Source organism: Silurus aristotelis (genome assembly GCF_946808225.1).
Source record: "Silurus aristotelis genome assembly, chromosome: 4".
In the NCBI taxonomy this organism is placed as follows: domain Eukaryota; kingdom Metazoa; phylum Chordata; class Actinopteri; order Siluriformes; family Siluridae; genus Silurus; species Silurus aristotelis.
The window spans coordinates 15,586,816-15,614,533 of record NC_139577.1 but is presented as its reverse complement, the minus strand read 5'-3'; the positions used below and the strand labels follow the sequence as shown (position 1 = coordinate 15,614,533).

Sequence of the window (27,718 nt, the reverse complement as noted above, 5' to 3'; positions counted from 1 at the left end):
TTGTGTCTTCAGTATTCTTTAACACGACAAATACAATTTACATTACACGTGTCTACCCAGAGTTTATCCATTAGGTGCACAATATTCTTAAAGAATGACAAATCATTAAAAAAAAAATTAGCATACATTTTAACTAAATTATCTAATAGCAAACAAGTAAATATCTTGTATGACAACTGATATAAAAATCGAAAAGTTTTTCCTCCTTTATCTGATAATAAAATATGCAATAAAACGCTAAAAGGAAAAAAAATAATAAAAAGTCTTGGTCATAACAGAGGACGACAACACAGAAAAAAAAATTATTCCAACTATTTGTATTTCTTTTGACAGTATTTAAAAACGTTTAGGAAAAACAGCTCACGAGATTCAATTCCCAGTATGTTTTTGTCTTCCACTGGAACGAGGCGTAGCTACATGCAATTTAATATCATACATAATGTTACAGTGAAATAACATTTGTGAAAACTTGATCATATAAATGGCAAGTAAAGCAATTTTACTGAATTAGTGCATTTATCTGAGTTTATAAATTGTCTTATTTATTGTCTGCTCACTGAGCACTAGATGTAATGGAGCACAACACATTATTCACTCCTCTCAGACAAGCTGCATTTCTTAGACTTTTAATACATATTTATAATAAATTACATATGATCAAAAACGTTCATAATTACATATTTTAGGCAGCCCATTTACTAAATATCTGAAATACTTCATTATAAAAAATATTGTTAAAGGACACTTCATTTATTCTCTAACCACAGGACAATTATTATATATTATTTTTAATATTTTTTATGCACGACTTAAAAAAACCAAGTATGTTAAAAATATATCTGGTAATAAAATTATAAATATTATTATTCCTTTTTCCGCACTGTGTTTCAGCGGAGTAAATACATGACAGGTTTCTCTGTCGCATTTCGATTATTTAGTTACTTTAAGTAGTTTGCGGACTTTTTCCCATTTACATTTCTTGGTATTGATTCAATAAACAAAAACTAAATTATAAAATGTTAATCTTCTAAAAACAATGCGTTTATCGTAACGTATGTTCGTGTATTTCATTTCTGGAAATAAATTCTATAAAAAAAAATTTGTTTGTAGTAACAAAGTAGTAAAAGCATAAATAATTGCTTTTTGTCAGAATACAGTTTTTCGGTATTATTATTTTAAATATTTTTCTAAGTTCGTCTTAAACTTAAACGTCGCACTGGTCCGTTTTTCCTTTATTTACTTATTACTTTCTATTTCGTGTCCTGGATAAATACAGTCAACACAATAACAAAACTAATAATACGAATAATAATTAAAAAAAAAAAAAACTCCAAATCTTCAGTAGTGACAATTAAAACAATCACCAGGCTCAAATGGAAGACTATTATGGGATGTTAAGGTTGGCTCCATTGGAGAAAGTGAAAGCGGCGTTTTGTTCGCGCAGAATAAGGAAGAAAACAGCAGTAACCCTCCGCCAAGCTGCTTTATTACTAACACCAGCATGTGTAGGCAATTTGGTGACTGCGTACAATGAATGTTTTCACATAAATAAAAACCTTTTCACTACTTGGTTTAAGCTATAGCACCGCCTGTATATAGGTGGGCTATGGGGGGGTGTAGATTTTCCAACACGTGCGAGCGTCAAATTAATTGTGAATCATTTCATTTACTTCCGTCAAAGATCTCAGATGTTAGAATCAACTTTTCTGAATCATGCCGTATTAAAATGCGCCGAGATCAATTTTAGGCAAAGTATCCTACTCACATTATTAATGGCTAAGCCTGTATCAGCAGCAACTGCAAGTGATTAACTTCTGGACTAATAAGGATATCTATTATAAACCTGTAATTTAATATAGCCTTGGTATACCGTGCAATTATTAATCACTTTAATTTATGCACATCAACAATTTAACACCACCCCTTCACAAAAAGTATACCCAAAAAAAAAAAAAAAAAAAAAAAACACACCGTGCAACTAGAGTATGTTCCAGAGGCCCACACAAGCTTTAAACTGATGTAATGACAGTGAAAGAGAGCAATTTCCATTTTTACCCACATCATGGTGGCTGTGTGGCGGTCCCCGATGGAAAGCCATTCATCATGTGCCCCTCCTCCCAGGGCCTGTCATCAGAGGAGCTCCAAGGCACATGTGTGCATAAATTACCCTGCTTGTGCCTGCCTTCTACTTACTGTGGCTAAGGAGAATAAAGAGGAGCACAGAGCTGCATGGCTTAGTAGCACAACATAACTTACACTGCTGATCAGCTCTGCAATGAGTATGTTTATGTGAGAGATAAATAAAGAGGATACCATCCACTGTGCTTTTGTGTAAAAAAAAAAAAAAAAGGTGTGCTGCTGACTCGGTGAAGAACGCACATCATTCAAGCTAGCTTTCTAAAAAGGATATGGTAGTAAACACAAAAGAATACTGGAGAGAATGGATGAGAGTATGGGGATCGAGGTTTACTGCTCAACTCAGTAGTGGGTCAAGGATTTTTTGTTGTTGTTGTTGTTGGGCCATAGAAGAAGAATCATTGCACAAACCTGTCACTGAGTTAAAAAAAAACAACACAAACAACACTGTATGTCTCAACCATACAACAGCTATCAAACTCATAAAATTGTACTAACCATTAATTACTGTTGAAACAGTGTCATCTTTTGTTGAACGTTCTTTCACATACATGGCAACTGACTCAGACTAATGCCTCAAGTCTTAGAATAACTAATTACACCGGAGAAGATAAATAGAGGCTTGCTGGGCTGCTGTAAAGAGATTTCTTTCCCCTGTTATGCTGAAATGTAAAGAAGGCTTTCTCATGTTAGGCTGAGATGTAAAGTCTTGCTGAGCTGAACCAGCTCTTGTACTGCCATTGACTGTTAGGCTATTGTTTTTAAGACCTGACATCATTAAGACCTGAACCTGAGCAGACAACTGAATGTAAAGGGCTCTTTTAATGATTTCTTATTTAATAGCACACGATTACCACTAACATAGATGTAATTACTCTTAGTAACTACTGTTACTAAGTACATATATGCCTATAGATTTGAGCAGCAGCTGTGTCAATATGTAAAGTGGCACTAAAATGCTAAACTCTCAGACTGGAGTCAGAGATCATTATGTTTCTTTTTCAGGAAATCTTGACTCATGGGATTAAGATAATGACCCTATATCCTTTCATTTAAAAACAACGAGGCTTCTTTTCAAAATCTTGCACTTGATAAAGATTACAAGTAAGTTTATTTGTTCAAGACTGCTGCTTGTATCACTTGATTAGGTCAAACCTACATTTGATAATAATGTAAACATGTATGTTAATACCTAGGCAGAAACCATTTTTTTTCTCTCGCTTTTTGGACAGGATTGCTTTGTCCTCCTTCTAAAAAGGTATCCTGATTAAATGCAGTGCAGCTATCTTAAACAGTGATTTATGGTGACACGGGAAGAGGAAATGTCCACAGCTTTTGTGATCGCAGTAATAGAGCTATAAACTAAATAGCATGAAATGAAGCAGTAGCCTTGTGATTTAATCAGCTCATAAACAGATCCATTGCATCAAGCAAATGACATTATTACCCATCTGAAGTAAATCTTGCTAATCCCAAGAGATAAAATCAACATCATCAATGGTCACATGTCATATTCATCAATGCTAAACTATCTCCTTTTGACAGATTAATCCCGGCCGAGGCTCCCAGAGAGGGCGGTAATGGAGACTCAAGCAAACAATTCATTCATTGAACGAGGCAGCTCTGGTGAGCACTCAGAGCTTCTCTCTCTCTCTCTGTCTCTCCGTCTCTCTTTTTCTTGCTCTCTCTCTCTCTCTCTCTCTCTCTCTCTCTCTCACACACACACAATTCTCTTCTCGTCTCTCTCACAATTTACAAATTCAAAGTGCTCATCAAGGTGTGATGGACCCAAAGAAAAATGGCTCCTATGACGGCTTGTCATTCAAAGCTTCTACTTTGCTAGGCACCTTCTTGCTCTGTAAGTGCATAATTGAGGTCATTTATTGCAGTCAAGTAGGCCTTTGCTATCATACCTCAATGCCTGTTTCATTTGCACTTTTTAGGTTTTGACAAAGAATATTTTATGGAAATGAGCTCCGTGTCTGAGAATACTTAATGGTCCTAGGTGCATAGAGAGCTCGCTTATGGCTTTGATGATGGCTGTTCAATGTAAATAGATGTCAAAGAAGGTGTCAAAAATGGGTCCATACCACACACTAGTATGATCGTCAACATTCATATGAAATCTAACGTTCTATCAGAAAAGTAGATCACAGAATTTCTACCCAGTATTTACGCATGATTAGTTAGACAGTATATGCAGACAGCTGACAAATTAAGGGTAAAACTGATGGCTCTGTCATGTCTGAATCTACTTTTCTGCTTAGAGCAAAGCATGACTCAATATAATAAATATGATAAAACATTTCAATGCTGATGGTCACTTAAGGATAACTTCACCACCATTCACAAGCCACAATGGCTTAATTTTTATGACGATAAAAATGATATAAAAATGATCAAATATAAAAAATATCTCAACACAGCAGAACAAGATTTTGTGCAATTCCCAACACCGTCATTAAAACTAATTAAGGGAGATATTTTTTTATTAAAGAATGGTGTTTATTTTCTCAATCCTGTTTCAGACATATAAAGAATCTGTTCTGGCAGATTTGCATTAGGCAACACCTTGTTTAGATGGTTTTTTGCATTGAAAATAATTTTCAATTAGATCCTGTATTTAGCAAAGTAAAAGCATCAATTGTCTATTCACATCCAAGCAGCCATTATGGCTTTAATCATATTCCATTGTTCTTGTTCAGGCTGTTCAAATGTTACATTACATTTACATTACATTTAGGGGATTTGGCAGACACCCTTATCCAGAGTGACTTACGAAAGTGCTTTGAAGTCTCTATCAATAAATACACCGGGTTACTGGTTCACAGGGCCATAGACTATCAAAGAGTGCTATCAGTCTCGAAATATCTTACTTAATAAGTGCTACCAAGTATAATCTGATACTGTTATTTATAATTCATTAAATGTTTACATTGTTTACTTGCACACATTCTGTTATAGCTGCTTACATGAGAGTAAGTTGGAATAATGGTAGATAGCCTCTGTCTATTATATTGGGAAACATGACTGTTTAATTGTAATCCCATAAAATGATGCCTCATTTGAAAATATATTTAAACCATTATTTTTCTGGAAATTCATTACTAATCTCTTGCATATAACTTTGTTCAAGCAGGCATGTATCATCTTCCAGAGTTTGCAAACTACACTTAAATCATGCTGTCAATCTGGGTAACAATTTTTGAACACTTCTGATTATAATAAAATTACATGCCACACTCTCCTTGTGGTTGTTAAAGCATGTTCGCGTTTTGATGAAAGTTCATTTTCTTGAGCAGACACTGAATAATATTAGCAGCCGCATTTCCTTTCAGAACAGATACCATGACAGACCTAATGATGGACTGTCAACATGCCTCGCTGCTCATGCTAATATCAGAGATGTTGGCGAGGAATTGTGTTTTTGATCCTCTTATATCCATACAGAACAAGAAATTAAACATATAACACTCAAATGATTGGTGACAGCTTTATTTGGCAAGTTGATATCAGTAAAACTGTAACGGTGTGATTCTGAAAATGGCAGCATGTTGGCAGCACTTCTGTAAAGCAGCAATCGCTTGTGTTCGTATAGTGTGTAAGTGGGACTTCGGATCTGATATTTACACAGGCGGTGATGATGCTCAGATGTCTCCTACATTGATCCAGGGTGTTTGTGGAGGCTGACAGATGCTGCTGAGATCCAAAGCCAAACGAATGGAGCTGACCAAGAGACAAATGAGTCTAGGCAATGCAGCCTCAGGAAATATGGGACTCCCATTATTTTTATTGCTTTAATGTACTTTACTGTTAACTGCAGAACAGCAGATCAAAATCACCTTCAATCCTGATTCATTTTTAGCCTATGGACAAAGAAGCAGAAGTAATAAGGAAATCCCTCTTAGAAAAGAGGAAGATGATTCCTTTCTTGTTATTTAGGTGCTTACTACACTAAAGTTTGGGGGAGTGCATGAAAATAATGCTTTGTTCATAGCTGCATGTTCAAAAAAATATTGCACCACAATTATTTTAAACTTTGAAGTAAAGTAGGGTAGTGTTGCAGAAAGCCCTGTTTCTTCCCTTCAGAGTAATTTTGTTGTCTCTCTACAAAGACTTCCTTAAGTACTATGTTTTTGCTTATTAGATCCAACTGAAAAAAATCAGTAGCACCATCTGTCATTTTATATGCAGCTTCATGTCAGTCAGAGTATATTTAACCACCTTATAAGCAGTACATCAAAAAGAGTTTATTAGGACACAATTTGGAGAGCAGATTTTTCCCTGGTCACCTCCTGCAAGCATTGTCCTAACACCACACAGTTTATTTCTCTCAGCTGTCCTGGGGCCAACACCTGTGTCTCTTCTAAAAGCACTCTCGTCCTGACAGCCTGTGTGGAACTTCTCCCCTTGGCCCAGACACATCTGGTGGGAGATCACAGCTGCAAGAGTGCCTTCATACACACATCCATCATCCGCTTTTAGACATCAGCACACATACATCATGCACACACAAAAAGGACAACTAAACTTTCTCTTGCTGGAGTTGTCACATAATATATAAAAAATAGTTTAATGTATGTAGGTAGGTATATATATATATATATATATATATATATATATATATATATATATATATATATATATATTCTGTTACATTTCGGTACGGTTAGGGGTAAGAAATGCAAAACATAAAATTGCTTGTCATTTTTTATTAACACAGTTTATCATTAACATATACACTTTTTTATTATATTGTTTTAACCAAGGAATCAATTAAATTAGCACAAAATAATTGTATTAAATTACATTAAATGAATGGAAAAATTAAATATAGTAGTTGACATTTGTTAGACTCAATTTGGGTAATACGGATGTGTAAGTATGTGTGTGTGTGTGTGTGTGTGTGTGTGTGTGTATGTGTGTGTGTGTGTGTGTGTGTGTGTGTGTGTGTGTTTTATATTTAATATTTAAAGATATGATTTTCTGAAGAACTGTTCTTCTTATTTTAACATACATTTTAACATACATTAACAGATGTCTCCATTCCTTTCATTCATTTGACATTCATTTACTCCCTCAATATGCAGAATTTTCAGGATTTTCTTTGTTTTAAGAGAAATTTTTGTAGCTGGACATAAAATGCTACACAATCCATAGTGCTAGCGTTTGCCGCTAGCCACTTCCTGGTTAGCGGCTAACGCTAGCTCTATGGATTCTTTAGTGTTTTTATGCATATTCCCGGTTAGGAATGATAATAATAATTTAAAAAGTGCGATGCGGAGACTAAACAAACTTGTGGTCCGCCACTTAATACATACCTGAGAGAACTCGGATTTTGACTATGTTCTGCACGCATGTAAAAAAGGATTGCATTCAGTTATCGATGTGTACCGAACCGAAATCCCCCTGTACCGAAATTTCGAAATACGTGTACCGTGTACCTTATATATATATATATATATATATATATATATATATATATATATATATATATATATATATATATATATATATATATATATATATATATAGTTCTAGAGCTATGGCAGGCACATGTAATTGTAAAGCAAAATGTAAATATTTCAACTAAGATTAGGACGAGAACTCCAAGAACGCACCTGACCACAGTAAATTATACACACCCCATGTTCTGCACGCATGTAAAAAAGGATTGCATTCAGTTATCGATGTGTACCGAACCGAAATCCCCCTGTACCGAAATTTCGAAATACGTGTACCGTGTACCTTATATATATATATATATATATATATATATATATATATATATATATATATATATATATATATATATATATATATATATATATATATATAGTTCTAGAGCTATGGCAGGCACATGTGATTGTAAAGCAAAATGTAAATATTTCAACTAAGATTAGGACGAGAACTCCAAGAACGCACCTGACCACAGTAAATTATACACACCCTTCATGCAATGCTCATATATCTTTCCTGCCAACTACCATGGTCTCCTTGACCTTGTTATGGTTGTGTCCTGGAATTCAGAGGATATGTGTTGACCATGACCCTCAACAGATAATTGCTACCTCTTTGAACACTGCAATCACATTTCTTAGACCCCTGTGCCATTGTGTGCAGCTGTACTCCATATGGTGTTGCTTCTCGAAACCGCTCTGCATAGTGTTATAGACATAGTGGACAAATATAATGGACATGTGGCAGCTCAGAATGGATATTAGTTTAATTTATGATCTTTTCATCCTTATTATCTCAAAAAATTGTTTTATTAATCAAAGTGGGATTACTTAATCATCATTAACACCCCCTATAGTTATTTTCAAGATGCCTGTAATGAAAACCTGTCTAGAACTTTCAAAATGACTGTAAAACCAGATAAAGCCTTTTTACGAAACGCATCTGTGAATCTAACCATCATGAATCACTTTATCTAGGTACACAGCGATGTGCATATTTTATCTGGAATTTTCAAACCATGTCAATCATAAATCGTACGTCCGAAGTTATTATTTAGCATTTTCAGCTGCATCGGCTTGAAACATGTCCAAAGACAAGTTCCTATTTTGACAAGAATCCCATTTCTCTTTTGGGAGGATGAGAAAGATTGATGTGCTGTCAGTCAAATCCAGCGCATGATAGCATGCTGTCGTGTTGGGGCGCCGACATGCTACAAGAATAAATCAAAGAACATTTTAAGAGAAATATGTCTAAGTTTTTTTTTTTTCCTCTGAAACAGCAATTCGTTTGGCACTGTTTGATGTGTGGTTTCCCTGCATACAGTATATATTTGAATGATAAATCTTGTAAAATTTGTATTGGCTTCATGTCGAGCATAATCTGCGTAAGCTTTGGTCTTCATACGGTTGGAAGAAAACATATATTGTGTCTTCAAGTTAAAAACACGCACACAAATTTTTCACGTTTAATTTTTCCTGAGCTGTTTTTCAGATAACGGCAGGGCCCAGCATGACAAACCCCTTTAGCACTAAAAGCCATCATTGAGAAGCACTTTAAAGAGTATCATTCATAATTAGTTTTGACAAATTGCTTGTTTCATTAATGTACAATCCAGCCTGCCTCTGGCATTGGCATGCTATGCTTTTAATGTAGGCTGTTTGCCCTGTATACATTTTTTATTAAATATACGCGATGAATGAGACATGCACTGTAATTTGCTACATACCACTAAATAATTTACAAGCATGTGTGTTTTCTTCAGCCAAAATTCTTTGCTCTTGAGTGTGCTGTATGTTAAAATGTCCTGCAGGCGAGGCCAGGGTGAGAAGGTGGACTTCAGTGGTGATTAATATTCAACCTCATAAACACGCCATACATGAGGCTTTGACCACAAAGCCTGCCTTTAAAGAACCAAACCAAGTCACATGCATTAAATATGTCTTGATATAACATGCTCACACACTTGTATTAATATCCTTATGAGGTTTATTGTGACAAAATTTATAATGCAGCTCTGTATATTCTTAACCTTAGCAAATAAAAGGAAACCTTGGCTCTGTTAGATTTTGATATCTTTGTAAGGTAATATGGTCCCCACCGAAATATAAATACACACACACACACACACACACACACACGCTATGTTTTAATATTTGATGTATGATTTACCTTCAGTGTTCATAGGGGAGCAGTATGATAAAATATGAATAGATCTGTAGCCGTGACTGTTTGTTTTTGTCAGTCTAAATGCCTGTTCAAAGAAAAATAGGGTCACTCCACTGTCATAGTCCGCTCTTTTGTTAGCAAACACAGCTTTTTTATATTATTCATTACTATGTAATTTATATTCCATTTTATGGACGCTGCCAATCAAAAGTCATTGTTGTATTGTGCCATATATTTGGGGCTAATATTTAACCACTCTGGCAGGGATATGAAGAATGGCTTGCAGTAACAGGTGAAGTGAATCACCAGGTAATCGTGAACACATTAATCAGCCTAAAAAACACACACCTGCTAGCCAGTTCTTTAGAAACGCTTTTATGTTTCTTCTCACCATGATTTTATCCTTTCCTTATTAGTTGGGTTATAGGAGATGTGTATGTGTTTTATTATGTGATATACAATACATATCACAGGAAATACAGGAGCTCCAAAAGTTTTGGAATGGAAAGGACAATTCTTTTGTTTTGCAAACCACTGAAATTTCATTTTGAGACAAAAAAAAAGATAACTGTCATACAATTTCATTTGCTATTTCTTGGCATCAGTTTTATTAGAATTTATTTTATTTTTTTAAATGATCAAATATATTGCCTGACGGGTGTTTCATGATACCCAGGTTTGTCCTGTTAGATTAATTTTTTATTTTATTTGAGCCATGGTTTTTGACTGTAATGAATGTATTTGTTGTTAAAAAAAGATACACTAACATTAATACCAAAGAGCTGTCTATGGGGGAAAAGTAAGCCATTTTGAAGATAGAAATTTAAATACAACAATTGGACAAGAATTGGTCAGATCAACTTCAGCAATTTTATGATGCCCTGAAATACAAAGAAACACTGGAAACCAAGAAAAGCAACAGCAGCTGATGACAGAAACATTGTAAGTACTAAGAAAATAAACCCAAAAGTAGTGAAAGTATTACAATCCACTATTTGAGAAACACTTCAAAGCAGAAATATATAGGCCATAACGAAACATGCAAACCACTCATCAGCACTAACTATTAAAGGCCAAAGTTCTGTAAACAGAAACCAAGTCTCTGAACCTCTAAGGATGGAAAGGCCAATGTTTGTAGAAAAAAGAATCTGCTTATGACCCAAAACATACAAGCTTATGGGTCAAGAATAGGGGAAGTGTCATGGCTTGGGTTTGCGTGGCTGTTTCTAGAACAAAGTGACTAATCTTTATTAATATTGTAACTCATGATGGTGGCAGCATAGTGAATCTATAAGTCTAAAGTAAATCTATCTGCCAATTCATCCAATCTAGTTGAGAGTAACTTTATCATGTAGCAAGACAGTGTCTTAAAACACACTGCCAACATAAGAAAGGATTTCATCAGAGGGATAAAGTGCAAGTTCAAGGTTTTAACTGACTAAGTCACTGAACAATAAGGGAGTATGCATTTCACCTCCTAAAAAGGAGTCTGAAGTAAGAAACCCCAAAGAAGAGTTCAACTAAAGAAGACGTTGTAAAGGCCTGGAATGATGCAATTATTGCAAGCAAGGGATATGCAACCAAGTGTTGTTTTTTTTTTAATTTGCTTTATCTGTTCCAACAATCTTTTTACTAAACATGTTCTTAGTTCACATTAAGATGCAAATATCAGGAAATTAAAGATGGGATTATAATCTATTGTCAAACCCAAATGTCTTCAGTGAATAGTAAAAACATGCACATTGTCCCACATCAGTTTGAAGTGTTTGTGGAGGCTGAAAGACACTACTGAACTCCGAAGCCAAACTAATGGAGCTGACCAAAAGACAAATGGGTCTAGGCAACACAGCCTGAGGAAATATGGGCCTCGCATTATTTTTTATTGCTTTAATGTATTTTTAGTGTTAACTGCAAAACAGGAGATTAAAATCACCTTCAATTCAGCTTCTCTCTTGCCCTAAAGACAAAGAAGCAGTAGTAATAATAACAGATACACCACGTGGGTGCTTTGCATAGAAATAAAAGAATGACCTGAATTACCTGACACTGTGAAGAAAATAAAAACTGTCAGTGATGTGTAATGTTCATTGATGTAGTTGAATTCCTAGTCTATAATCGTGAATGTACTAAACTGTAAGGTATTATAATAATATTAGTGACATCAGATTTAAAATGTATCCAGTAAAACACATAGACAAAACTGAATCAACCTATAGATTTAAGAAATAAGAGCAAGAACTTCTTTAAGTTTTATATCAAGCCACTCAAACCGTACCGACACAGTGAGACCACACGTGAACCATCATCACAACACTCCATTCTTTCAACATTGCAATGGCCCACAGCTGGTAACGACAGCTGTATGACTTTGTCACTGTTAACAACAGTTGTTCTACACAAAGCTTAATGATTAAAACTGTAGATGAAAGCATATCTAATGTGACCATGATTTAATTTGTGTTCTGCCTCAAAGAGTCAGCCTGAATTTCATTCACAATGACTCAGTTCATCCTGGTGTGTGTTTGCTCTGTTATTAATGTTGCATGCTGGGCCTGCTCACACAGACTACCCACTCGTTCTGTCATTAAATATCATCAGCCTCCTGACACTAATATACTCCAACACTATTCACGTTCCGGTTCAACGTGCATCAAAGTGCATTATAATAACAGCATTATCAAGCCGCACTATTCATATAGCCCATATACTAAAATTCTGTTGGGCTTGAGATCTCTCAGGGGTTGCAAGGATCACATGGTTTCTGGTGGCTCTCTAGTCTAAATTTAAGTTCTCTAACCATGTGCTCTTTGATAGGGGATTGAGCCAATAAGAGGATCTTTTACTATAAAAGAGCACCATTTACAAGCAGTCATGCTGAGAAAAGGCCACAAACAGAGAGCTTGTTAATAGCTCTCATCCACAGGGCTCCAGATGCTCCTCTCAGAATACAAACCAGCGCACACTTCGGAAAAGAGATGTCACTTAATATAAAGCTCTAACTGTTAAGGCCAGCTCAGGCTGTGTATCTATATTTAAACAATTCTGACATATTTCTTTTCAACATCACACCTCAGGTCAAAGGATATACTAATACTAATTAAAACATATAAATACTCTGGTGATGAGGCACTCTTTGCAATTAATTAAAGATCATTGAAGGTCTGAACTTGTTTGTATATACCAATTACAATTGCTGTCAATCATGCTCCAGAATTTATCCCACAGTGCTGTTGAACATGTGAATCAAAAGGTGTGGATTAATTTTCTTTAACAGCTCTGACAGTAGTTCCATAATATAAAGGATAGGTATGACACTAGCTGTAATATGTGACTTTACAAATGTATTATCATTTGTAAAGTAGCAGCTCAGATACAGAGACGTGTACAGCAGATGCACCACATAACCTTATTGCCGTCAGAGGAAGAATAAAACAGAGATTGTTGAGAGAATGACTGTCTATACCTTCTATAAAGAAAGTAATAACAGAAACTCATTGCATTGATGTTTCTTAATATTAAGCATAAACACAGATGGTTAAAAATAGTGTGATGCATTTAACCACACTATTTAATGAATAATTAAAAAAACATAATCCTTGTGGTATAAGAGGAATGAGACACTTTAGTTGTTTAATATTGGGTTAATACTGTCGTAAAGTGCATTATTTTTCTACAACAGCCCGGCCTGTAGTATGCTATTCCTTATGTATCGTATTAGCAATATAGCACTGATATTCCAGCACTTCCACTGAAATGGCTGAGGCCTCAGGTTCATGCTGCAGTATATTCGATTGCATAGTTGATGTATAACGCTGTCACTGTGAACCAGAATCCTGTACAACTGATAAATTATGAATTATAGCTGCAGAGAGTACCACTAATATAACAAGCTACAACTGTTTTCTTATGCTAAATATTTAGTCGGATTTAACAATCTGACTATTCCTGACAAGGTTATCAAAAAGCAATCTACTTACTCATTTGTCACCAGGTCAGTGAACACACAGGAAAGACACATACTTACATCACATTTAGTCATTATAAGAGTGTAGCCAAAGGGTGTAATACATATTTAATGATATGCAAACCATGGCAATGATGCATGTCTTTCATGTGTGCAGCTAAACAATTTGCAATAAGAACCACCTTTGTCAGTAGTGTACATATTAGTAGGATTATTATTATAACCCACATTATTGTGCATTAGGTGCAGCTTTAGTTCTCCAATAACTTTCAATGTTATCAACAAACCGCATCAAGCGTTCCTGGGTCACAGATAATTATATTAAAAATTTTTTTTAATGCAGATCATTTTCTTTTAATTAATCAGATCACCACAAAGCTGGATGTCAAGGAGCTGACTGCTTTTAGTCAAGCCTGTTTAAAGTGAGAACGACTGACCACCTTTAGTCCACAGATCAATACATCCTTGTTTGGTGTCAGGATAGCTAAAATCAAAACTATATGATAATTGAAATGGTGCACTTGCATACGATAAATCCATGTAGCTGCCCAGTTGCCTGCAACCCATGTTCTGACATTTGCTCTATATCCATACTCCAAATCCATTTGACTCACAAGCCGTGGCCCAGAGGCAATACTGTTGTTCTCCAAATGGATCAGTTCGAGAAAGTTGCTCTCATGATGTAATTGCTTTCTGTTTCATAAAGAGGATTTATTGAAAATCAGACCTCAGGTTATGGGCTGTCAATGACAGCAGAAGAAAAATCCTGAATTTACTGTATGCTTTTACAGCCAGATTTCTGAAATAATTGTTGCAAGACAAAACGGTAAGTTAGTGGTTATAAACCTGTCCTCCATATAAATTACCTAATCAAGAGATCCTGGTGGTAATATAAATTGGGGCAGTCATTTGTCTTCAATGGCCTGTATGTACATATAAACCCACAACGACAGTCATATACTTCAGTGGAACAGAGACCTGCATCACTGTTTACAGAGTTCAGAGAGAAAATGGATGACTTCTTGCATGCTCAATCAACTGTGAAATGTACATTTAATCATCCTGAGAAAGCCCCTCGGTTTATTTGTGTTGCAGCAGGGATTTACATTTCCAAACATCCCCCATATTAATCATTACTTCATCACTTCCCCTGTGTGACAAGGCGAATAAACTCCTCAGTGTGTGAGGCCTGAATGTGTGCTTAATCACACCCAAGAAAAAAAAAAATGCTGAACTTTTATTCACTTCAACCTTCAGTCAGACCGACAGAAACACAGCATTATGCAGACAGAACTCGGCTCGTTCATTCATGATTTTTTTTTAACGTAGCACTTTTTGAAATATCTCTTTTTAAGAGAAGCCAAACACCAATCGTTCTTTTCAGATGGAAATGTTTTAATGTGGGAAGGTCTGTTCTCTCATAAGGACTGGTGTCACCTGGAAGTTCCTCCCAGAAGTTGAATGATTGACGACTTCAGAAACACATGAAACAGAAGATGAAAAAGCGCTTTCACTTGAACTGTGTAAGAACCATATATCTTCCCAAAAACTCCTTGCCGTGTTTTGAAAATAAGTCAGAAGCTCATATAAAAAAGACAAGGTGAAATTGAGCGATCCTTTCTGCAATGACACCCGTCCCAACCTGCTGTTGACATGTACCGTTCACACCACAATGAGATCATGAGTGATTCCTCCAAGGCAGACCTGTTTTACATATTCCACTTTGCTCATTATAATGATTTGCAGAACATCTTGCCATCAACAATGAATTCTTCATAAGAGTATGAAGTGTAACTTTGTCACCCCGGATGAAGAACATGCTACACTTGCCAGTTTAAACAAGATTAATGGGTCACTCAGACATTTACATCCTCATACATTTTTATGAATGCACCATGAAGTGAATTTGATGTATCAGTAACAAGATAAATGATGGGTAAAAAAGCTTTGGCAGTCCCAACTTTAAATAATCTTTCATTTGATGCCACATTTTTTTTTTTTTTTTTTTTACCTTTATGAGAAGTTCAGGAACTCTTTGACGTGCCAGAGCTATTTGCCAGGAAGGCCTGTCAGGCTAAGAGCTATTTGGTTCGTGTTGTGTCAGTGCTTGAGACACACCTTAACCTCAGACTGACATTTCATGTGTATTTTAGCACTGATTGGCAATCACGTCCTCAGCATAACCACAAGAACATTTTTCGCTCCTCAGTCAGTCATTAAATTGCCAAAATCTACATTATGCACAAGCATGAAAAGCAGCTGAAAGCTTCTCTTTGCAGTTGCCAGGCCTGCTCATGAATTTCTGGAGAATGAAGCATGCATTTTGGCCAGGCGTCTCAGCTGAGAAGGGATTGGGAAACAGAGTCAGTGGCAGGAAATACTCCCTGTCATAGAATAATCAGGAATGGTAAATTGATCTGTCAGAGTCCTCAGAGTGATTGGGGCTGGGAAGACTTTGCCTCTCTGCTGTAATAGATTTACAACTTGCACTAGAGGTAAGTTCAGAAATATTTCAGCCGACAAATTTATCTGCAGCAGACAGGTAAACGGACACTTTTCCTCATCTCTAGTCCGGATTAAAAATGTGCAGGTTGGGACTTCAGGAGACAGATCCCTATGGAGGCCTCCGTCTCAATGTCATCATCGGCTCATGCAGCTTTGTGCTTGTGGGTTACAAACAGAAAGCCATGCCAACACTGCCCACTGATGTGTGTTTTGAAGTGAATTTATTCGACTAGCTTATTCATATATACCTATTTATATCCCATCTTTTCACTTCGAACAAGTACAAAACAAGGGCACTTATACTGAGGAATGTTCCTAGATCTGGCTGGGTTACTGCACAGTATCACAGAATTCTAGCTGCCTGCATGACATGACATTTTGAATTGAGTGCCATGCAGACAATGCACCCAAATGCATGCATGTGTGTAAGCTTTGTTTAAGGGGTGAAGTCATCTTTTGTGGAGCAGGGTTTAGGGAAAGACCAACAGGGAGCTGAACAGTGGGCCCTTGTCTGTCAACCCCATGACAAGGCCTTTCATTTCCAGCCTAATGGCCAAGAAAGGCAACGCCAGACCACGCTCGAACCCTTCACGGAAAACAAAACTTTTGTTTCCAAATGTCTTGGATGGAGCTAACCACTCCAGACTCCTATGATTAATGACTCATGGCCACATTGTGTGGAAGCTGCTAATTAACTGCAGACTGATTAAAGACATGTAAACTTTGCTGATAACCTGCATTTTCTCTCCCCCTCTTGATCCCGCTCTCTCTCTTTCCCACTTATTTTCTCTCTCACACAAACTTGGCATGTGGAAGCTCTTACTGCCAAAGTGGTTAGAAGCAGACCAAAGCTGAGTATGATGAATGTACTCTCCAACAGGCATATACAGGCTCTAATTTAGAACTATTTAGTGTGTGACATACAGACATGGTCTTCTCATTTTCACTTTACTCATACTTTTGGTTTACAAATCATATTTTTGGCACTGTTGGTTCTTTTTTTTAGATGTGGATTATAAGTAGTACAATTTTAAATATATAAGCTATGCCTGTGTCAAAACAGTGTATTGCTCAATGTACCAGTTATAGCTAGTGTCAAACTGTAACTGTACCTCAGTCATCAGGTACAAAGTTACAAATAGCCTAGAGATCTGTCACCAAGTGTCAGTTAGGTAAATTATGAGAATGACACATTCATTTGGCAGCACCACAAAAACACATTCCAGTGACTGATTATCAACTTGTCATGTCTGTGCTATTAGTTATTATTTACTTTTTTCTTTTCACTTTTATTTATCAAACACATGCCATGACAATTTTGTCTTTGCAGTTAGCATAAAACTGTAACAACAACAAATCAATCATATTCTTCTTCACTAAATCCTGATAAAGCAAGATGGCTGCAAGTACTATCCTATACTGTATAGTGGGCATGATGTAAAGGAAACATCAGACTACTGGTACAAATGTAACACTAATCTTGCTGCAAAGAAATATTACCAGCATTATACTGTCTACATGGGTGCGGCAAGTCTGCCTTAGGGACTTAATCAAATAACTAAATCTGGGCCAAGTGAAGAATGAGCTGTGAAATTCATGTATTTGTGAGGTGAAAGGAGCGGTAGAGAGAAAGACAGAGAGAGAGAGAGAGAGAGAGAGAGAGAGAGAGAGAGAGAGAGAGAGAGAGAGAGAGAGAGAGAAAGAGAGGTGTAGGGTGACAGGAGTTCTTCCCAATCCAGTCGGGTCAGCCAGCATAGACGATCTTGTGATCAGCCTGAGGCGCCTCCTCCTCTCCTCTTCTATAATTAGGTTGGTTAACTTACTGCCATGTATGCAGACATGTTGACTGGGAACTTAATCAAGTTACTATTGAGTTCTTCTCGCCTCTTGCCCTGGGTGACGGTTTTAGTTGCAGAGTTATAGCAGTGACCTATAAGAGGAAATTAGCCACAGATACAAGTTTGTTCTATTCCTCCATTCATGTATAAAAATATTTAGCAAATTGGTGACAAGAATGAAAAATAGAAGGAAACAATTCTTGTACGTTATTATGAAACATAAAAAATGTAGCAAGGGCACATAGTGGTTGGGCATGTTTTTTGTGGGTTGGCAGTCCATTAGGTGAGAGAGACATTTCACTTACCTAAGTCAAATATAAGAGTCTAGTATTCATTAATATAAGGAGGGGGCTGCTGAATCAAACCTACCATCTGGTTAAAACGACAGAATAATCTACAACTCATGATTAGGTCTAAGGAGTGGAATTTCACTTTAATCTTTTTCAGGGTTTGAAATTTCCATCTGCACAGTACGGCACATCATTTTTCTTCAAGACAAATGCGCTGTTTTTCGTGTTCCAAAATTAGATCAGAAGAGAACGATTAATCATGTCATGGCCTGGGAAAGGAAACAAAGATCTGATTTTCTTCCTCTCTCTCTCTCCTCCCTCTCTGTTTCTTGTTCCTTCTCCAGCTTCAGCCTGTGGTGCATGCTCCTTCCATTTTTTTGCCCTTCTGTGTTGTCATGGTTTTCCTTTTCGTTCAAGCTGACTTCAAAGATAAGATACGTGGTCCGAGGTGATTAATATGAAATGACAATGTGTCTTCAATTAGCCCGGTCACTTCTTCCTTTTCTCTGAGCCCCTAGCACCCAACAGCAGATGGTGACCTGTTTGTATGTGACACCATAACCAAATCTAAACTCAGGGAAAGCAAGTCACCGGGGCTGCAAATTAGTGCGACCACACAACTGTCAGGTGCTGGCCTCCTCTGACAGTTGTAGCCCATTACAGGGACATTGATGTTTTCACAGTGTGACAAAAAGGAATCCTTTTTTTCTGTACCAGAAGAACTGTCTGTCAGCTGGCTCTCAAGTCATAACAAATCACTGGCACTCAGCTGAGGCAGAACACTCTGCGCGTCAGGGGGAAGATAAATGACCTGCAGGCCTTTGAAGTGCTTTGGCAGTTCAGATGGGTCCGCGGCGCTGACAGAGAAATATACACAACAGCGCAACCAATAATGAGAACATTAAACATTCCTGCCTCCTGACAGGCTGACAGGATTGCCTGGCCTGACATCAATCATCTTCTGAGGCTTAACCTTGACAATTAGTCTCCTTACTGATATTGGGCCTAACTCCACCCAGCACCTCTCTTATACCTAACAATCTAACTCACATGTGCTGCAAACAATCCAGTCGATACAATGATTTATTCAGGATTTATTCATACTCTTTACTGTACAAAAGTTTGACGTGTGAATAAGGCTTACTTCAGAGCCTTGTGTAAGTTTTACATTTATCATTATTTCCTCTCTTTATTTAGCCAGCTTTTTTTTTGTCAGCAGGAGAAGAAGAAAAAAAAAAGGTGTCTCTGAGCAATAAGCAACAAGGCAAACATAAAGTCATTAGCCTGAGAAAATATGTAGATGCCTAAGCACTGAAATCAGAAGTGCGCCCTGCATATATTTTAGATCTCTGAATATGGGCATTAATGATGCCCTTCAGGCATTTTGGAACCATATAAATATTTCCATTTGAGACACCCTTCACATTTCAGTGCTAGTGATTCAAAAGAAGGGGGGGCAAGGGGTGGGCGCAGGCAGGCAAAGCTGCAAAACATAATGTGTCACGAGTCCTAATAACTCTGCTTAACAAGACTTCATGCATTACAGACTCAACTAAATGGTTCCTCTTAATTTGACATTAAATCACATGGTTTCAATCGGAATGGATACGCAGGGGAAAACACAATCATTTTTTATAGAGATGATGCTAGTAAAACAAGTCACAACTTATAACAAGCACATTCATCCCTTAAATTTATAATCACAACCATGAGCCACTGCAAAAAAGGGGAAAAGAGAAAGAATAAGAGAGCAAGTGAGGAAGGGAAGAGAGAAAATGAAAGCTTGAATATTAAGTTTAAGGAAGTTTTACTCTGCAGACTGTGTTTTTCTGGACCATGTTTGTGAATTTTGCAAGTTAATGTTATGAAAAAATTACCCCAGAATAACTATCTGATGCAGAAATTATATATTAATAGATGTGAGGAATATACACAAGATTTGATAATTACTAAAAATTACAATGCATAATATCATCAAGAGGTGACAGTAGTGTATCTCTTTTTCTTCACTGTGTTCACTCCTCCTCATTCTGTTTTGTCCTGGCATTAACTAAGCCACAGTAAATCAATGGAGACAAGCTGACCTCCGCTATGTGTCTCCTCTCAGGTTTCCAGCACTTGTGCAGAGGCTTTTGCTGAACGCTTCGTTACAGCATGAAAAATGAGTTATGTGGAATGAAGACATTTCCCCTTTGACTAGCACATTTGCAAAAAGGTATGTCAGGGATGCGAGGAGAGGGCTGTGGGCAACCTTTCAAGAGAGTATTTTTTACTTGCTTATTGGAGGAGCAATAAATATCAGGCCGACAGGCCCTTCTCACTGTTACAAAGCCCTACCTGCAACTGAGCTGGATAATTAGCAGCCTTGAAGATGATATATGACTTTCATTACCCTTTGGGACTGGAGAGACTAAATGAGGACAGAGCTAATTGCCATGCAAAGCAGTTTGGCATGAATGAAAAAAAAATGCATGGCCAGATTCCAGCCAAAAAAGGACCCTGTTGCCGCGCTGGTCTCCAACTTGCTTTTTTGCCTGCAGGAGTTCACTTGGTGTCCATAAATCATGGGCTGCTTACAGCCGAAACTGCCCTGAGTCATCAACATGCAATAAGCTGAGTGACAGATTCCATCCCCACTACATTAGGGCCCCACTTCAAACATAGCTCTTTTTCTCTTTCTTTATCTCTCTGCTAAGCTCACTCAACTCTTCCTATTCCACCTTCTCTATATATCCCTCCCTCTTTCTCTCTCTCTCTCTCTCTCTCTCTCTCTCTCTCTCTCTCTCTCTCTCTCTCTCTCTCTCTTTCTCTCTCTTTCTCTCTCTCTTTTTTTTCACTGCTATAAGTGCACTCTGTGTATATCCTGCAGTTAACTGTAAATGAAACCCAGATGGTCCAGGCTGGATTACAATGTAAAACAAAAGCTGCTAGTCACGTGACTATCATAACTGCCAACTGAGCAAGAGAGATGGCGGGCCAATAAAGAGAGAGGGGAAAAGGGGGAGAATGTACCAGGGGCAACAGGTGGGGGTGGAGAGGTGCTTCCAGGGCTAGTTTTCTCATGAGTGCCAATGCTAGTAGCTAAGGCTTTAAATGGTAAGGTTAAGTATGCCGGCATCCAGAACAGGGACAAAGCATTGCTCCCCTGCTGACATGTCAATTCAATTTAAGCAGTGCTCTGCTTGTCAGGATAAAGTGAGGGGAGGGCTTGAGGCTCACAGCTTCACAAGGCTTTTTTCGACAGAGCCGGGATACTAGGAAAAAAATTCCTGGTAGGATTTTTCGACAAAACCACTTGACATTGGACTTCCTTCCTAGGCTTACCAGTGTCTTTTGATGTTTGGTCCACTTAAATAAAAGTAGAGACTTATCCACGAGTGCAACGAGACAACTGTGGCTGTGCTTTTGTGGCAGGAAACACAAAAAAAGGAAAAGCAACTTGTTGCTGCCATGTTTTGGTGTGCTGCCTTGTATTATCATTCCACTGCTGGAGTGCAACCAAAACAAATTCAGTTTCCCTGGACTTGCTTGCACATCAAGGTCCTCCTCAGAGCCAAATTATTCACCTTCGTGACAATGATAAAACTGCTGCCTTTCTGCCGGGTGCTCTCTCCAGCCTCAGTCTGCTTTCTCATCTCTCCTCAGTTTGGTGTGGCCTGTCTCTCTGGCGTGTGACAGCCTTAACGAGCATTGGCTGAAAAGCCTTCGTTCCCAGCAGAGGCTGCAGTGAGAGGAAATGCGGGTGTTTTTGGACAGGTACAGAGCATCTTGTGCTGCCTCCACAGAGGCCGATGTGGGTAACAGGGACCTGAGGGAGGCAAGGAGAAGAGCTCATTCACTTGCATGCATGAATATGGTGCAAAGATTGCAGGACTCACTGATGAAAACCTGCAAATGCATTTTCGGATTAACAGTTTTTTATAAAATTTCCATCTTAGGTGTAAATATACAACTATGTTAACAATCCTCAATATCAGAAAGAAAGAATAAATAAAAATGTGATTGATTATCCTGCCAAAAAGATTTATTGTCACATATGTAGCACATCTGCTCTCTGCAACCTGAAAATTTCCATCATTCAAAAAGAATCCAAAGATATGCCATGCCAAGAAAGGGATTAAGCTCTTTTACATAGTTCCTCCTATCTCTGAGCCATTCTGTCAGCCATGAACTTAATTTAGTTCCATCCAAAGCCTTATAACACCAGCTCAGCATGGGAGCAACCCCTTTTAAAAAAGATCTCACCTATTACTAATGAAGCAATTTCTTTACAATGTGCCAACTTATAATGCCGTACAGGCTTAAAAAAAAACAAAACAACAAAAGACACAAAAGGGTTTTGTAGTGTCAGGAGACCTTTTTTTGCTATTTTCTTTTTTTTTTTGTCATTAATCATCTAGCACAGCACTGCAACTGAGACACAAACAAACATGTGTGATAAAACAGCATTCAGAATTATTCCAATAAACAAAAATTATTATATGACATTCTCAAAATATGCCCTTATGAAATAATGAATGTGTGTACAGCTATACACAACCCTATTTAGTGGTTGCGGAACACATGGATCATTTATACATTTAAGTGAGCTGTGTAGGATTGAATATCAAGGGGTTCCTATTCTAAAATATCAATTATTTTCATTATTAGAAAGACTTAAAGTACAACATAAGTGTTGCTATATTTTATTTTCAATGTGTATAATATTTAATATACATTGTAAAAATAGTACCATTAATATTATTAATAATAGATACCTTGAAGTAACTGAAATACCACTAAACAGTGTGTGCATGAGCGAGAGCGAGAGAGAGAGAGAGAGAGAGAGAGAGAGAGAGAGAGAGAGAGAGAGAGATGGTCCTTTGGGTGGAGCCCAGCAGTATAGACCCTGGTACTGCTATATTTCTTTCAAGGTGAGAATTGTTTTTGTTCTCACAATTCACACTGCATCTTTTCTCTCCTAGATTTGAGGACAAACATTAGTTGAGGCGTGCCTCACACTGCCGAATAAGTGTGTAGTACATGTGTGAGCGAGTAGGTTCTGCATTGGGAAGCGCTCTCCACGGCTGTAAAGGTGTTTAAAATCCCATTTGGCTCACTAAATAGACAAAGCCTGGAGAATTTGCTCTGCTGCATTCCCTCACCTCTTTACTGCTTCCCGCCATTGATCAGAGGAAACAGGAAGTGCAATGGCTATGCACTCAGCCAGCTCCCTCTGGAATAATAATCAGACTCCATTTTCTCTGCTTGTTCCCTACAGCACAGATAACTCCCCCAGCTACACCCTATCCTAGACTGTGTACTCACACTATGACGTGCAATGGCCAGGATTGTTGCACAACCACTAGCACTCCTGCACAGGATTAAAAGAAGTCAAAGTCATGCTTAATGAAAATATATAGGCGAGAAATGGTGTTTTAGATTGACTGCTCAACTTCTTTATGTTAGAAGGATTCGTCCCTATGAAAAATGCATGGTAGTTAAAAACAATGCAAACACTTCCATCTTGATATCTAACTAAGCATGCTAATATCTAGATTTTGTATTTTCAGTGTTTTTGTTGCTGTTGTTATTACCGCTACTTAAAATGCCCTGCTTAATGCAGGTGCAGTAAAATGTAAATTTTTCATCTAGCATGATACTGACAGAATTACTAATCATGATACCATTGTGGAACTGGAGTACTTAGGGCCAGCAAAATTTTAGTCAAATATACTGCATTTCTCTCTATCTCCATGTATGCTTCCATTAGCTTCTTGGTTGGGTGGTTTTCTATTTTCTTTTTTCCCCCTGATTAATACTTTACCTTTAAATTTGTCAACGGCATGTTTTGAGCACATTGGTGTTCATTGTTTTAGGTATGTTTTCTAACAAACTCTGCTATACATGAACAGGTTTATTTATATAGAGCTCATGTGATACTTTTTTTACACACAATGGACATATTTTTGCAAACTATTAGCTATTTTGTGTGGATTGGTGACATAAAATCCAGGTTGGAGTGGTAGATGTTGTAACCCTGCAAAAAGTTAAATGAAGTAAAAAACTTCTATGTAATGTGTACAAACTATATAACAGTCTGCATGGTGATTAGCATAATTAGGATTGTGGGCTCTCTGCAACTAGCTAACTACCAAACATGCTAACTATCGGACATAAAAATACACCATGTAGTTGTCATTTTATCTTCCTGTAAACATTTCTGATTTTGGTACCTTAAAGTTGTATTATATTTATTTCTCAGACCACAAGGGGGCCCACTGCATGACTGTCAGGCTCACTGACCCATTGTGCATTAAGAGAAAAAAAAGACAAACTTTGAGGGACCGCTTGGTGGTCTGGAAACCCTACGTGACTGCTTACAGCATTTATATCAAGACATAGCCCTGAATATAAATATACAAAAAAAAAGCTAAGTGCACAAACATATTCAATATGTGTTGTGCAAATTATTGTTTTTTTCTGCCAGAATTTTGGGCCTGGTGTTGAAATTAAAGTGGTGGACTTTAAAATTGAAGCTGACAAGTACCAATAAATCAACCTAAATCACAAATCAATAACAAATACCTTCTAAATTATGACTAATGGCATAGCAGTCATAAACTAACACCAACACAACTCAGCAGGCCATTAATTTTGTGGCAATGCAAAATAAACAGACACATTTCTTTCACAACCCTAATAAATTTCCCCCCAAAACTCAAAGAACCATCCATCTGCTTCCAATAATTTTTAATTTCCTTTTCTGTCCCATTCCCATTAGGTATTCCACTGAGATATTTGTGAAATACTTTCATTTACCTCCTCCCATCTGCATTCAATTACTATATTCCCAAACAGGGTATGGATTTGCTCTGCACACCCCTCCACAACCCCAAACACCCCCTCACCCACCTGTACCTTAAGCAAACTTTATGCATGTTTTATTATCTGTGAGAGGCCATGAGTCATTCCTGCTCAATTGCACGCTGGTGCTGGAGCTGGACGGGAATCTGGTTTTGATGTTTTTTGGCTTGGGCAGAAAACACCTGCACCTATTCTCTGAGCTAATCTATTAGCTTGGTAAATGGTGGAGCAGATGTTCTCAGATCAGCAGGGACTCCAGGCATGTCTTTATGACTGCTTCCCCTGTTAACCCGCAGCCGCTGAACCCAGAACAGAGAACAATTATAGCCATGCTAAAGTTTTTTTTCCGCAGTAAATCATATTTTCATAAAGGGAGTCCCCAGGCGGTAATCAATAACCTTTACTGGTACTGGCTGCCCCTGGCTGCCCCTGGCTGCTGGGTATCTGCATTCCAAAAGCATGCTTTGCAATTCTCCTGATTTTTCAGTACCTGCCTGCCTCAGGATACATTTTAAGGAGTGAATCTGCAATAAAATTGCAGTGATTAGACAAAAACAGAGGTTTCCCAATGGCCACGCTTTGTTCAGCAGGTTTTAGTGGCATCAGCTGGACTCTAAAGCCAAGTACTTAAGTGAACACAAGCACAATGCTCTCAGATTAACACAGTCCATAACCTTCACACTTCTGTTGGTTCTTTAGCAGGCGCCGAGGTCATCTGCCATTAAAATGCTTGTATTGTGTCTCATGACAAATGCACAGGCAGGCTTAACAACGTGATCTGACAACTAGCGCTTTTACAGACATTTCCAGCCAATCGCATACAAAAGGTCTTTTCTTTAAGTATACAGAGTCTTTCCTTGAGTACCATGCAACAACAAAGTTAAGATCACTCACTTTGACACAGTGCTGGTCTTTCATTGGAAGTCGGAAGTTTGACAAATATGGGGATGGTAATTTACACACATTCCTATGCCCACTATTAATAACTGACTGTTTTACTGCACAGCAAGTCATGCAGTTCTTACAGACTGACAGAACACGTTGTCACTGGTGTTTTCAAGCAATGCAACACTAAACAGTGAGCTCTGAGAGCTATCAATAGCAGCAGCATATGACTGCAATTTCCACTAACCCTGTTTCCATGCTCTGGCCTTACAAATTAGCACCACAACTGGTACATTTGGGCTTTATCACAGCCAAATGGCACCCAGCTACGAATTACAATTTTAGTAAAAAAAAAAAAAAAAAAAAGACCAACAGTTCAAGGTAGCTGTATTGTAATTTCATTCAGCAAAGCCCTAAAAAAAAAAAAAAAGTCTTGCGTAAGAGGTTTCGTTAATGGCATTTATTCTTTGTTAAAAGAATAACTAATTAATCTCCAGAGTCTTTACTCTCAATCCAGGCTTTTTGCATACACATCACATTTACATAATTACTCCAGACTCTCTGGTTTCCTCCCAAAACCTGCTCTTAGGTGTGCCAATGTGTGCATGGTGCTCTAAGATAGTAAGGGTTCTCATCCAAAGTATGTTCTTAACTCACAGTTTTCCTGAGTATCCCAAAACCCAGTTACTAAATGATATGTATGAGATCTTATCTTGTATATGTTGAACTTAATTAATGATTGAGATGTTTGTCAAATCACATAATGTTTACAGTATGATAAAGATAAAAGGCACTGGGCTGAAGAAACTGTAACTGCTTTTTAGAACCATGGTAGTTTGACTGACCTCTAAACACTAAGCAAGATTTTATTTTTAATTTTTTCGATGTTTGAAAAACTGCTAACAACTTCTCCAGTCATGCTAAAGTGCATTTTAATAATAAAAAGAATCTGTCCATTTATTTGCTAAATGTCTAAGGCACCTGGCCTTCTGTTTCACTACATTGATAGTGATACTATCTTGATACTATAGTACTTCGATCTGAAGAGAGATAGAGTTTTTGTGATCGTAAAATCGCTTCTTATCAATTATTTAATAATTATTTAATATAGAAAATCCATAATGACCATAGCACCTATAGTAACTAACATTGTCGACAGTTATACAATATAAATAGCATATAAAATATATAAAAATATACACTATACAAAAATATCTTAATACATGTTCGTAATGCAACAATGACTGGGATTTTATAGAATAAGAAAGCCAGCAGATTTGGGAAAAATTCAAGACCAAGATTAATTTAGATTGACAGTCATTGTTTAAAAAACAACATAAAAAATTTACTCAGTGAAGAAACTTGCAATGATAACAGGCCATCATTATCAACCACCCTTAAATATTGTGATAAATATTGACTGACTGAACCTCCATCTCCGGCCCCCAAATTTGAAATAAGATAATTTGATAATCTGAGACTCATTTTATCCCTAATCTTATCTGTCTGCTCAACAGATAAAGATATTTGGAGGGTATCCCCAGCGGTGCCTTCAGCACCATTGAGGGCACAAATCCAAATCCTTGGCATTCCTCTCTGCTTTGTAGGGCACTTAGTACCCTGAGGTG

General features: G+C 37.4%; 2 long non-coding RNA genes across 2 annotated transcripts; both read right to left on the bottom strand.

Annotated features, from left to right (window-relative positions):
- Positions 1-5,660: 5,660 nt before the first annotated feature.
- LOC310725430 lies at positions 5,661-13,763 on the bottom strand. Its single transcript, XR_014533358.1, has 3 exons — positions 13,740-13,763; positions 6,361-6,590; positions 5,661-6,002 (listed from the first exon to the last, which is right to left on the bottom strand). It is a non-coding gene; the product is annotated as an uncharacterized lncRNA (long non-coding RNA).
- Positions 13,764-19,436: 5,673 nt separating this feature from the next.
- On the bottom strand, positions 19,437-23,633 carry LOC310724895. Its single transcript, XR_014533196.1, has 2 exons — positions 23,504-23,633; positions 19,437-22,167 (listed from the first exon to the last, which is right to left on the bottom strand). It is a non-coding gene; the product is annotated as an uncharacterized lncRNA (long non-coding RNA).
- Positions 23,634-27,718: the final 4,085 nt, after the last annotated feature.